The sequence below is a fragment of the Crocodylus siamensis genome, chromosome 5, assembly GCF_052110815.1.
Source record: "Crocodylus siamensis isolate JL-2025a chromosome 5, ASM5211081v1, whole genome shotgun sequence".
NCBI classification, from domain to species: Eukaryota; Metazoa; Chordata; order Crocodylia; family Crocodylidae; genus Crocodylus; species Crocodylus siamensis.
In genome coordinates this window covers 25,726,806-25,739,847 of record NC_143399.1, presented here as the reverse complement: position 1 = coordinate 25,739,847, position 13,042 = coordinate 25,726,806, and the positions used below count along the sequence as shown (strand labels likewise).

At 41.0% G+C, this 13,042-nt stretch overlaps 1 protein-coding gene across 1 annotated transcript in view; it reads right to left on the bottom strand.

Moving 5' to 3' along the window:
* ADGRL2 (adhesion G protein-coupled receptor L2) overlaps positions 1-13,042 on the bottom strand; it is a 493,138-nt gene that overhangs the window by 393,734 nt on the left and 86,362 nt on the right. The window contains exon 2 of the mRNA XM_090049620.1: positions 10,575-10,640. The gene's annotated coding sequence lies outside the window, so the exon portion shown is untranslated. The remainder of the gene's footprint in view (positions 1-10,574; positions 10,641-13,042) is intronic.

The window sequence follows — 13,042 nt, the reverse complement described above, 5'->3', positions numbered from 1 at the left end:
AACCCTTCATTTTTTGGTTAAGGGAAGTTAACTATCAGGCTTGATATGGGAAAGTAGTTTCACCTTTAACTATGAAGTGGTTCCCCCTTCTGAATAATAAGGTACTCTGTACTGCCATCAAGGTATATGTAGTAGGCAGTGGGATGATTGACAACTGGTGGAAGACAATGTGGTAAGGAACAGGCGCTTAGTGTCCTTGTGCTTTGACAAGATTTTTCTTTTGGCTGCTGTTTGTCATTGTTGGATAGTGACACACTTCCCTTCCAGTGGACCTTTCTGAACTCTGCTGTCTTTGAACAACACAGAAATTGCAAAAGAAACCATTTACCAGCCAGTAATTACAAGCCACCCCTCATGTAAAGGTAAACGGTAATGAGGAATGTGCAAAGAATGGCTGGCACTGTCAAAAGAAAAGAGCTGCTTGTAAAACGTAAAGCCATACAAAATGCCTTATAGACTTATCCTGCAGTAACTGTATCAATTAACCATGCTAAAAGCTCTAACTCAGATGGGCACTGCACACAGCATGTCTGCCAGTGTTTTATTATCAAGTCCATTATGATGAGTTCTTGTCCTAGACAAAGGGAGAACAGAAAAAGAATTCAGGCTGACAAATTAGACTTGAAATCAGTTTCATTTACATAACGACTGGAAGTTCATTAATAACAGAGTTTTAATTATTCATGCTCTTGTTTCACTAGATACAGCAGTTTTCCCCCTGCTGTGCTGGATGTCTGGATTAGCTAAAATGAACCATAGCAAACTGATAGACTGCCCAGACTTCTTAGATTCTTTTCTGCTTTCAAAGTACCAAGGGCAGGGGGGAAGGGGGGCGGGGAGAAGGAAGAGAAAAGCAGTTTCTTTCAGCCAACTTTACAGCATGCTTAAGGAGGTATTTTAATTTTGCATTGGGTGGGAGCTTTCAACTGAATTGGGAACTCAGCCTTGAAAATCAATTCATTTGAAAAGTTTTTAAAGCCAGTGAATGCAATTTTTATATTTATTTGTCAATTTCTAATTCCTTATAGTGCTATAGTATAGTACTGAGATCAGATTACATCAGTAGCATGAATGCTACCCCCATTTGAGCGTAGAACCTCTCTGGAGGAGTAAAGTGTATCTCATTCTTCGCTAAGTTCTTTCTTATAAACTATATTAAAATATAATTTCCTAACTCCTGTTTCCTCCTCCTCCTTTTTCCTGGAGCTACCTGCCTAATGCTGACTCTGAGGTCAGCACCACAAAAGGAAACAGAGCCAAATGAAAAAGGAGGATAGTGTGTGTGTATCTATCTATCTATCTATCTATCTATATATATATAAATAGATATCTATCTATCTATCTATATACACACACACCCACCTGCCCCATTACAATATATATATATATATATATATATATATATAAAAACAAGAGTGTGTAAATAATGAACAGGAAGCTTTACCTTATGGGGTTGAATTTTCCTATGAATAAGTAGGATGAGTAGCTCTCATTGACTTCAGTGCATCCTGCAGAGAAAGAATATGGCCCATGGATTTTCCATGACTATTTGCTATTCATTAAAACTCAAGGGCCCTACTCCCCCGCTGCAGGACACATGTAATTCCCATTGATTTCATATCCTGCAGCACAACTGGGCCTCCTTGAATCACAGCTACATGTCATGGCACTCAAAACATTGGCTGGTGCACAAATTGGGGAAAGAAGGGGGGATATTTAATCGCTATATGATAAGGTATACTTAAAGAAAACCCCTTCTTTTACCAAAGCAGTTTTAACTAAGATGCAAGATCATACGGTTTTCCAAAAAAAATTCTCAAAAACAGAAACACTGGAAATAAAATAAAAGTCCTTTCTGCAGAACAGAAAACAAATCAGTTCTCTCTTGAGCTTTTACTGCTCATGGGTAACTTGTTTGCTTTGTTCTGCAAACATTATTTTGTTCTGTGTTCATTTCCTAACACCCCCCACCTCTCCCCTCAATATGACAATATAGCTAGAAGAAAAGAGTGAGGAAGATTTTATGTGGATGGAAAGGAGGAGTTCCAGGGAAGACATCTGGATCATGTTTGCTCTGGTACTTCTTTCCAGAGTCCCTCCCTATTAGGTTGCTGCTGCAGGCAAACAGGAGGGGTTTTCCTTTGCTTATATTTGATTTCCAGGTGCAGCTATGCACTCATCTAAATCTTGTCCATATGCTGCCACACATCTGCATAAGTCTTCTAGTTTTGTTTATAAACCAGCCATGTATTGCACACCTGACTTGTGCATTATGTCCACAATAAAAATCATGGAGTATTGCCTCGTTCTTTAAAAGGAATCCAGTTCCAAAGAAAGAAAAGGAGGCTGTAATGGTAAAATACAAAGCTGGGACTCAGGAGACTTTGATTCTGTTCCTGGTTCTGTCACAGACCTGCTATTTGACATGAGGCAAATAACTTCAGGCCAGATTGTAAACATCTTTTTCAATCTGGTGTTAGCTCTTTGCAAAAGTTGTCTTGCAGAGGCAGGAAAAATGCTGAGTTACCAATCACTCACCAAGGTTAATCAGACTTTCAAAACCTGGCCCTTTGTTTCCCCTCAATTTTCACCACAGAAACAACTGGGGTGACATTTCTCTGTCTAATAAGAGGAAGTAATTTTATTAAGGCACTCAGATAACATAGCAATAAGAACCTCAGAAATCCCAAGCAAACAATACTTGAAATTTGTGTTTCAGAAAATTATGAGTGGCTGATGTAGATAATTCCCAATCATCACAAACATACTAAAGAAGAATGGGGATATATAGTTTCTTTAGATGAGCTTACCTATCAACCCACTAAAGCCATTTAACCAGGTGAATATGCACTTGGACCCATACCTTTTATCCAACAGCTTATGGCAATGGGAGAAATGCACACTGCTTCTTTTCAACTAAAGAGGATAGGCATGTCATGTAAAAAAGTTGATTTTAATGTCTAAATTATCTCAATTTTCCAGGTTCACAGTCCTGTTTCTTGATGTCTTTCCTACTCTCACTAGGTAATTTTCAATTGCAAACTAAAGTTTTCCCTTTAGCCTCAGTGAGGGAATCTTCAGGTAGGTGTAGTGCAGAAGATTAAGACTACATTAAGATTAAGTCTGAAATGTTCTGCTACCAATTAGCCCTCTAGTATTTCTGTAAGCCTTGAATTTTTGATGCGATCAATGACACCAAGTGGAGCCATCTTCTGTGGAGTGGTTATTAAAGATATAAAAATCAATACAAAGATGATACTTGGAAATCTATATCACAAGATAATGAATCACCATGAGAGCCGGCTAAGAAGGAATATCAGCAAACCAAACAGAAGGTTTGTGCATAACAAATTATTTGATGCCAGTAGAATTTAAGCTAAATTTTGCATGAGACAGAAGTCTTCAGGCAACACTTATGATACATTTGCATGGCAAGGTTTTAATGAGATGAAGACACAAGACCAACCATGCACAGGGCTTTGTGTGCATTAGAGAGAGAGACTGAGGGAGAGAGAGAAGACTGAGACATATGGGATTAAGACAATAATGCCATAATTTAACTTTAATGACAAAACAGCATCAAAAACTTTCTCTGTCAGTAATCCTCATTCAATTTCTTTTAAATGAAACATTATTTGCCTGCACCTTAAGTGCTGATTGTTATTGGAGTTGTGTATTGGAGCTACACAGGATACTCCAAATTTAATTTGAACGAGGAGTTGATTTAGTTGCCTTCAAAGCAATGTTTTTCCTTTCCAAAATTGAACTAGTGCATGACTTCGCAAGTTCATTTATGTTTACTACTTGACACAATTGTATGTGATATTATAGCATTTAAGGTCTTACGCTGCATTATCACACACAAAGCCAGAATTAGCCAAACAAATACAGTAAACTCTCTGGTAACTGGTACCTTACAAGTCAGCATGCTCTGTTAACTGGCATGCTGGCTTGTAAGGAAAAGTGAAACTGGAAGTGCCCACTGCGGCACTTCCAGTTTCTCCAAGCCCCCCATGGCCTGGGGCAAACCAGCCTATGTTGCTGAGCCCCCATGGCCCGGAGGCATAACAAGCTGTATGGGGCTGTGCAGGACCTGTCTCCCTGTCCCACGGGGCTTGCAGGGCCCACAGGAGGGGCAGCAGTGCTGCAGGTGGGGTGGGGTGGTGGAGGGATGTGACGGAAGAAGTGACAGCCGGGGCCACTCAATTAATCAGCATATTTTGTTATCCGGCATCCCTCATTCCTCCACTGATAGGTGCTTGAGCCCTGGAGTACCCACAGAGTTGGTGCCTATGCCTGTGTGTTAAAAATGGCTCTGGGATGCTTTATCTAAACCTCATTCAATGAGGTTTGCATATAGCTGCCCCCATGGCCATTTTAAAACATGTGGGAGCTTAGTACATGTGACAGTGAGGTGACAGCGGTGCGTTCTAAATAGAACGTGTTCTAATTAGAACATGAACAAACGTGTATAGGCAGACAAAGCTGCTCAGTTGCTCAGATCTGCTATGTAACAAACACCTTCACTTTGAACTTCTGATATATGAAGGTATATCCATTGGAAGGCTCTTACAAGTATATCAGTAAAATTAAAACTCACAATAACTTTGCATGATAGGTAAGCATTATGCCTAATCTGGGACACTGAGCCATGTAACAAGCAATGTTGCCCAGGAGATATGGCACCGGACAGGGATCCAGGAGGCACAGATTCTACTTCTGGTTCTACTTTTTTACTTGCAGCAAGTCACATTGTAGCTCTGTTTCTCCTAATGTTGGTTGTCTATCGTGTCTGTTTAGAAAGACATAGAAGAAGCCCTTGGCAGAACGCTTTAACCTCTCTGGACGTTCCAGCAACCTCAGAGTAGCTGTTTTTAAACAACCAGCAGGAATGCAAAATTGCAGAACAACAAGAAATCATCTGCAGGCATAGGCAGATCCAGGATTTTGTTAAGGCACAGATTTTGCAGGAACAGTGATTGGTGCCACAGGTGTGGTTGTACTTCAGGTTTTCAGCCCCATCCCCAACTGGGGTGGGAAGACCATGGTGCAGGACCAGCAGCTGGGGTCATTTTTTTTAAGTCTCTGAATTAGGTAAGAAACCAGCCCTCCCCACCCCCTACCTTCCCCTCTGTGTGTGCCCCCCTCCCCTTCCATTCCACTTCCCACTCTCCCACCTACCACTGCCTCTGTCCCCACCTGACACAGGTGCAAGGGGAGCTCCAGAGTCTCTCTTGCCCTATTTCAGCTGGGCTGAGTAGTGATCCAGGCTCAGAGGAGGACAGCAGCAGTGGGCAGGTTTGTCTACTGCACCTGCCTCTAGGCTGGCAGGAAAAATCTGCGGGGCGGGAAGGGACAGCCCTCAGCTCCCTATGTGGCCTGACCAGAGCAGGGCAGGAGCAACTCTGGGGCTCCCCCCGGCCCGCTCATCAGCTTGGTGCAGTGGGAGTGGTGTGCAGGGGAGGAGATTTTAGCAGGGGTGGGGAAGTGTTGCTGAACATGGGGGAGAAAGAGGGTGGATTTTTATCTGCTTTGGGGACTTAACAAAAAGTTTCCAACTGCTGTTCCTACAGGATCTGAAAGGGAGATTTGACCACTCCACTGCACGTCCTTTGTGTCTTCCCCTAATCAAAGAGTGGACTGTGTAAAGTGTGGCCTCAGAAGAGACTCTAGATTTATATCCCACTACCTGGACTAGCTTTTATAACCCTTATGTCCCTCAGTGGGCTAACTGCTTTGTCTATCCCTTTTTGATATCTTTGTTTGCCTCTCTCAGCAGTGCCCCTCTCCTTACCCTTTTCTCCCCCTTTCTGTTTCCTTTGTAATTAAAATACTTTATTCCTTTCTGTTTCATAGTCCTGCTCTCTGCAAGTTCATTCATAGCATCTGACAAAGTAGGCTTCCACTTATAAAAGTTTAAAAGATTTTGTGAACCAGGTAGTCCTTAACATGCTATCCTGCCCTGCCTTCTACTTGTCGATTTAGAAGGCAATATGTCCATGGAAGGGACCTATCTGGTGCTCGAATGGTATTCGCACATTAAGGAACTGGTCTCAGTTGTAGCCTCTGAAGTAAAACAAATAAAAATATGATTAAGTGACATGCTGAAGATCACCAGAGAAGTCTTGAAAGAGCTAGCCTGGAAATGATAACACCAATTCTATAGTCTATAGTCACGAGACCATGTTTTCCTTGTAAGTTCAAGGAGCCATAACTCCTCAATCTTTTTCTGTGGTATAGATACGTGCAAACACTCTTCATATATTACTTTTTAACAGTATATATTGCTTTCCTTTTTAGGGCTATTCAGTTTTATTCAGCAGGATTAGGACACTTACTTTTGGCAGTTGCATTGTGGTACAACAGTCATAAATGCATCTATTTCCTTGTTTCTCCTAGAGATACATAGCTTTCACATTTGCAGCTGCTAAGTAGCACCTCTCACAGATAATCATACTCACAATCACAGCTTATTGTGCTTTTAAACAGGACGCTAAACACAAGGCTAGTATTCTTTGTTAATCAGTAACTCTCTGTTGATTTACAGATAGGCTTCTGAGGGGTTTTTTTGTAATCTCTCACCTATGCCAGCACAACAAACCAAAGAGAACAAAACAAGGAGTTGGACCATCATCTGACAAATACAGCTAAAACTCTTGGGGGATTTACATCAGCTGAGAATCTGGCCTAATTACCTTTTGTCCTGTGCCTAAGGTTAGGCATGAAACATACTGTTTACCCCGTTGCTGTGCATTAGAGCTTGGTGGCAGCACTGGTGGCTTATTAGTAAGTCAACCAATTTTTGGTGGTATCCCTGCAAATTTTTTTAGCTTCCTGTAGAACAAAGATGTTATTTAAAGGCCAATAGAGCCCTGACACACCTTGTGTAGTTTTAACTAGTCATTATGGTTATTACTTAACTTGTTTTCCTCCCTCCTTACCCCCTGAGGCTTTGAAGGCAAACGAAGCATTCAGTAGCACAAAACAAGGAGAATTAGAATAGCCTTCGATATAGTAAAAAAACAAAAATCAACAAATCCAAAAACCAAAACAGGCCTCTTGCCAGCATCATTTCTCACATGCCACCAAATGTCTTCACTGCAGTTTAAATTGTTCAGCCTCGTGATTGTTCTGACACCTCTTTGTTGTTCCTTGTAAGTGCAGATACCTAGGTGGCATTGCTATAAATGAAGCAGTGGTGTTCAGACTGCATTCAGTGACTAATAGAGATTCTTCTCCTTCATCTGCATCTGTAAAATTTACATCTATTATAGGCACAGGAGTAGAGCTTTTGCAGCCTCTCAGTGGTTGCAGAAGGGCAAAGAGATCCCCTTAAAGAACAGTGGTTAGGCTGATCTTTAAAGGCTTCAAAAAGGCAGCCCATCCAACATTGCTTACTCAAGGGTGGGAGGAGAGATGGGGAGGGGAAGAAGCTGGTATTGTAAATGTTTCGAAGGATACCACTACAATGTGTGAAGAGAGTTCTGTGAGTGATCTCAGTCCTATGATACCCACCACCAAATACAAGACGCTGCCTTTGAATTGGTAATGAATATTCAAAGGGCCCTAGTGTGGATTGCTCAGTTAGCATTCATTTTTTCCTATGCCTGGCTCCAAAGGGGACTACACATGGTTTGTGTCATATTTTGCCTTTTGGGTGTCAGAAATAGGTGGCTGAATACATTCCTACCTGTGAAATTCACATTATTCCTTTCATAGCACCTCTGGGAAAGAGTGCATTGAGAACCGGATCTGTTCTCTCACTTAATTCCCTATTACCAAGCAAAGTGCTTGAGAATATTGTAACAAGGGGCTTCCTCAAAAACTGTATACATTGGCCTGTGTTAAACCCCAGGTACCAGAGCATGTGTTCACACAAGGAGATAAAGTAAGGCACAGGGGAGATCTCTGTTTGCTTTCCCTTTGCTTCAACTGAGGAAGGAAGCAATAGCACTGGACAAATATGTACACATTTAGTCTATGCTACCAAGTTTTAAAAGGCAGCGCTTAAGTGGTGTGGGGAGAACTTTGAGAACACTCAAAAAAATTTCCTCCCCGGTAGCAGAATCACATCACTTATGCTGAGTGAAGTGAGGCTTCTGCTGCAATCCAGCAGCTGGTGCCTTCCCAGAGTACATTTCACACTCTGGTGGCATAGCTGCTACAGTGGAACCACATGGAGCTGCCAGAAGCACATGGATATATGCATGCGACTGCATGATGATAGCCACCATCTGCCACCAAAACTTCTGGTGGCGGAGTCAGGATACACAGACAAGACTGGAAATGTCTATAATTTCTTCCTGAAGAACACTCTGATTATTCTGACAACATGGCACAGCATTAATGTCTCCTTGGAAGGAGGTTAGGATAGGGAACCAGGTACTTTTCCCCTGTTTCTCATGAAAATGTGCTCCTTGGTAATACCCCAAAAGATGAAATCGAGCCAGAATATTTAACTCTATTTTGAGCAGGAAGGCTCAGTATGTGAGAGTAGAGTGGCAAGATCAATGGGATGTTGATCCCTGATACTTCCGAAATGCAAATAATAAAAATGGCAATGTCCAGAGCAATAATTGCACTAGGGGAAGATGGCAGATATTTGAATGTATTCTATTAAACTGTGCAACTATGTCTATTTCTATATAATCTCTCAATGGGCTAAGGTTCCAGTGTACAATTACAGTTATGTGGAATTACAGCTGTGTAACGTGGTGCATAAAATCTCTATCCTTTCTCTCATCTGACATTACTGTTGTAATATTTGTTCAAAAGGTGAATAGCAATAGTTCCCATGTTTTACTTTGTTGTGTCTTTCAGGAACCAGAAAAGCCAAATCAAAGCAGAAGAAGGAACTCACTGTACTAAGCCACCCTGCTGATCAAATAAAATAATAAGTAATCATATGCTTTATCTCAGTGACAGTGCTATTGGATTATATTATTGTATCTTGTTTTACTAGCAAAGCATAATTGTATATGGCTCTCCATGGACCATCAGAACAGACAAAGAATGTTAGGAGGGAGTGGGAAGTTAGGGGGAGAGCTAGTCTGTGGAATGATTTTTTCATTCTGGTCTGCAGAAATACCATTAGCATTAAGTGTGATGTCTCAAACACCATAACAAGTGCAACATGCTTGCATACACTCTATTTAGAAAAGAGACAGTAAATCACATTGTTACAAATACAATAGAAGCCTGAACGCTCTCCCCTTTCAAAAACAGCCCATTCCTTATTGTCCTGTTACATCATACCTAAAATGAACATGTAAACTCTTTACAACATTCTGGGTGGGGAGGAGGCATTTTTTGATAATCATGATCAGGGTAGCAACAACAAAACATTTTGTTTCTATTATTAATGCAATTTGTTAAAAAAAAACAAAACCCAAACCCAAGAAACAAACCTCTAAACATAGAAGCTACTTTTTCTTTTTTTAAAGCAGTATGTTAAAGAATTTTGGGCTTGTGGATAAAAATAAAACAAAATCAAATCTTAATGCTCTAAACCTCTAGCAACCCAGGAAAGATACTAATGTTGGTGGTGGTTCGTATTTCAACAGCAAACCTGTGCTGAATTGCTATCAGACATGCCTCTACTGTTTTAGCTGGATTTGAGACAGTGAACTACAAGTAAACAGTTCAGTACCCTAACTTCCCAAACTAGAGGAGGCCAACCTTTTTTGGCAGAAACACCACAAATTAGCCTTGTACCCTCCCTGGGCACATCTACACATGCAATGAGTGCACATGAATAAAGTTAGAGACATAGTATTAGAAATAAGGTCATTGAATTAGACTGCTGGTGAAAAACCTGAAGGACTGGTGGAGAGAGACTTTCAGATAAAGCAGCAAAGAGAATCTTAATAGAAATTGGGTAATCTCATGTGCCAAAAAAAGGTAAGTACAGAAAAAATAATGTAAGCAGAAAGATAACCAGTTGGCAAGTCCTGGAGAATAAAGCACAGCAGCCAGCTAAGCTAGATCATCCAGGTCAGACTGGAAGGAAGGGAGTGGTTCATAGGAAGCCCTGCAAAGCTTTTCAGTCCCACATGACACCCTTTTCAGCACTTTGACTCCAGATGCCAAACTCCACTGGTCTCCTCTCAAAAGCTGCATATTTTTAATTGCTACCCTTGCTGTAAAAGTGGTGCCAGCAGTCACCTCACACTTACTCTTCACACCACCTGGTATTAGCATACATCTTTCCAGCTGGCATGGCACTTGAACTTTATTTTTCTTTGTTGCTCTTTTGTAAAGGGTACAATGTTGTGTATTGTCTCCTTGATTCCATTTAAATGCTTAATGGTAGCATGTCACATCGCAGTATGGAGATATGAGTCGGGGAGCCTATAGTAGCTAAGCTAGGTTGAAGGGGAAGAACTGCAGTAAGTTGAAAAAGAAAGAAATAAATGAGCTCCAGCTAATAAAGAAATGACACTGATGGAGTCTAGAGAATGCCTGGCCCGTCCCTATTTGGCAAGAGAAGCTTTGAAGAGGGAATACAAGGAAGGAGCAAGAAAGCAAAGAGGAGGCTCCATAATATGACTTAGAATATTTTATCAGTCACTTACTCAAGATGAAACCCCATAGTCCTCTGGCTTAGGCGGGGAGATGTCTCAGGAGTTGCATTTTGCCACCTGAAGAAAACAAAATGAGTTTATTAGTATATTTTAAGTGCAAACAAAGGAACATTAACAAGGTTTAAATACACAAGCTAAGCTCAATCACATCCCCAGCCACAGCTCAATTTATATTTATCTGACAGAGGGAAAGATGTGGGGGACTTTGCTTCCTTGGCTAGTGAACCCTGAGGAATGCCAGAATGGCCGTGTAGAGAAAAAAGGAGAAGAAGATGGCTGAGCAATTCCAGAAGTGGAGTGGATGGCTGAGAGCAGGTGGAGAGCCGTGTAACCCCACCTGGCAGAAGGAGGGGTTTAATAAAAAAAAATCAATTTGCAATCATCTGTAATTAGTTATTTGAAGAGCCTATTGCTGCCACCTGCTTGGATTGATCGGGAAAATTATAGTTAGCCACTGCAAAGTAACAATGCATAAAAAATAAATTCTTTTTCCTCATCTTGAAGGAAGGTTGCTGTCTCTGGAGCTTGAAGGAAGATGCTGGGGGGAATTGTTCAGCCATCTGGTCCTTCTAGAGATCCATTGTTATGGTCTGTAAGTCTTGGCTTTCTTTTATTTCTTATTCCTGAAGTAGCATTTGCTCCTCTGATTGGAGCAGACTTTCAGTGTGCTAAGGCAAGATTCTGGCCTCTCATTTCATGCCTCTGGTTGGTTGGTTACATTTTCTGAAATACATATTCGGTGTCATTTATATTTCAAACACGTTGACTAATGGCTAGCTGCAGGTACATTTGACATGAGTTTAGCTATTGGTTGGATTAAAAACTGTCTGGTGCTGTCAAACTCTCCACCATCTACTGCTATGTTCACCTTTAAGCAGTTTCCACTTGGCAGCAAAGAAATATTTTCAAACAACGGTTTAAGCATGCACAATCTGATCAAAAACATTTTTTGAATAGGAAAAGTCAGGTTTGGGGGAAAAACAGAAACGTGTCACTAGCAACAGGAGATTCAAAACGTTCTCAACCAAACAAACCTGAGAACGTAGCGCTTGCTACGAAGTGGTGCAAAACTGGAGACCTATTATGTTAAATATCTTCCAAAAAGAAAGAATAGCAGGGAATAGTAAACCAGCTTTCTTTCAGGAAACTGACATCCAGAGTAATAAGTGCAGCCCAGTAGACAAGGCACAGACATCAAGGAGACGACTTTTGAAATATCTCCGTTCTGCCACCAGTTTACCATGGCAGTGACGGTTAGAAATCTCAATACCCTCAAGCATGCTCTGCCCATGCTTTGCCCACCCTTAGGATGCCTGTAAGTATGCTGGTGGACCCACTCTGAACACATCTCCAGTAGCTACCATTAGCTGGGAATGAGACCAGGGCAGTCAGACTGACCATCTTCTGGGTTTGAAGCATATTTGTAGGCACAAGTGATAAGGTTTTCTCAAGTGTACCCCACCTACACTCACCACCACCACTGTGCAGATAAGTGCTTGTGGCCTTGACTAAGAGATTTAATTTTCCTCAGTCTCTGCTCTGAGGTAGGTAAAATGGAGCACTTCTTCTCCAAAGTGCTTTGTGATCCTTATTCTTATTTCTGAGTATGCAGTGTAGTTTTAAAAAATAAATGCTGAGTGTTTCAGGTAAACGCGGAGAATATTTGCAGTTGGAACTGAAATTTGTTTCCAACCCAACAACAGCAGCAATGCCATTTTATTTACTTAATCACTCTTAATAATGCTTCTTTATTAGGCAGTCCTGAGAGTGACTCATTTTCTAACACATTTACCGGTGCAGTGAAAGGGGAGTTGAAATGCAGCTGAGATGCATCAGCAGTGTAAGTTTCATTGTATCATAATGTGGTAAATGCTGCCCTCTGGCTCAGGTTGGCAATGGTCAGTTATTTAAAAATGGGTTATTTTGTAATTACATGTGTGAGGGTGGGAGGAAAAGTGAGAGTCAAACAGCTTTCAGTACTCTTTCAAACATTTTAATTAAAAAGGCTAACTGAACAAAGCCTACCAGGTAAGAAAACACATTCCCATAGATTCAAGGTAGAAAACATATTACAATTATGTTTTTAAAATATACACAACAGAAGGGGAACTACTCATTTGAACGTAGCTTTATCTTGAACAGGATGCATAAAAGAGTCATGTCAGTATTAAGTTCATAGGCCCAGAGAGGATGGTTTATCTTATGTGTTTTTTTGAGATTCCAGAATATGTACAGCATATTTCTGTATATTCTTGTACAGTTAGAGACAGTAGATAATGACAAGGTAAAGTTGTGACCAAGGGAAGATAAAGTCTATTCTGTAACACCCATGCAATGACAGCTACCACTACTGAGGTGTGGATGTCTGGGGCTTACAAACAGCATCTTTTCAAACTAGTAAAGATTAAACTGTCGTTGTTCTGCTCTAGAAATCACCATAGCCCATTTGAGTTTATTTA